Below are 653 nucleotides of genomic sequence, written 5' to 3'. Positions count from 1 at the left end.
GTGGATGGACAGACGCCAGGGTGTGCCAGGACAGACCTACCATCTTTAAAATAAATAAGGCTAAGCCTTCAGGCTACTGGCTCAGCTGGCTGGGGTTGGTGCAACTGTTCTAGTCTGTATTAGTGTTCACAATTCCCTGCCTGCCCGCTGCCAAGCGGCTTTGGCGAGTTTGCAGGCAGGACATAATGCCCGACGCTGCCAAGGAGTTTCAGGTCAATCCCTATGTCCCCACAAAGACACCTGGAGGTTGGCCCAGGCTAGACGCAGTCTGCTTCCCCAGCCTGGGGCAAGAGAAGGCAACACGCTACAAATAGATCTGCTACTCGCTCCCTACCCACACTCGCCAGGGGTGGCAGAGCTGACCCCAAAAAGCAGGACCAGCACCTACAGCCAAGGCCACAGCAGCTTTTCCTGTCGCTGCTCACACATCGCCTTGTGCCCGGCCCAAGGCTGGCAGGAGAGGGTGATGCTGGAGCTGCCGCCGGGCTGGGAGCAGCCGGGAGCAGGGGAAGGAGGCAGCTGGAGAGCCGCTGCCTTGAGCGGGAGCCCTGGCTGGGGCACCGTGAGCCCTGTGACCTCTGTGTGAGAACAGTTCATCTGGCAAGACAGGCATCCAGTTCACAAAATGAGGCTCAGAAACAATCCTTCCTGTT

The sequence above is a fragment of the Pygoscelis adeliae genome, unplaced genomic scaffold (genome assembly GCF_000699105.1).
Source record: "Pygoscelis adeliae isolate BGI_AS28 unplaced genomic scaffold, ASM69910v1 Scaffold387, whole genome shotgun sequence".
Lineage (NCBI taxonomy): Eukaryota > Metazoa > Chordata > Aves > Sphenisciformes > Spheniscidae > Pygoscelis > Pygoscelis adeliae.
This window is presented reverse-complemented; position numbering follows the sequence as displayed.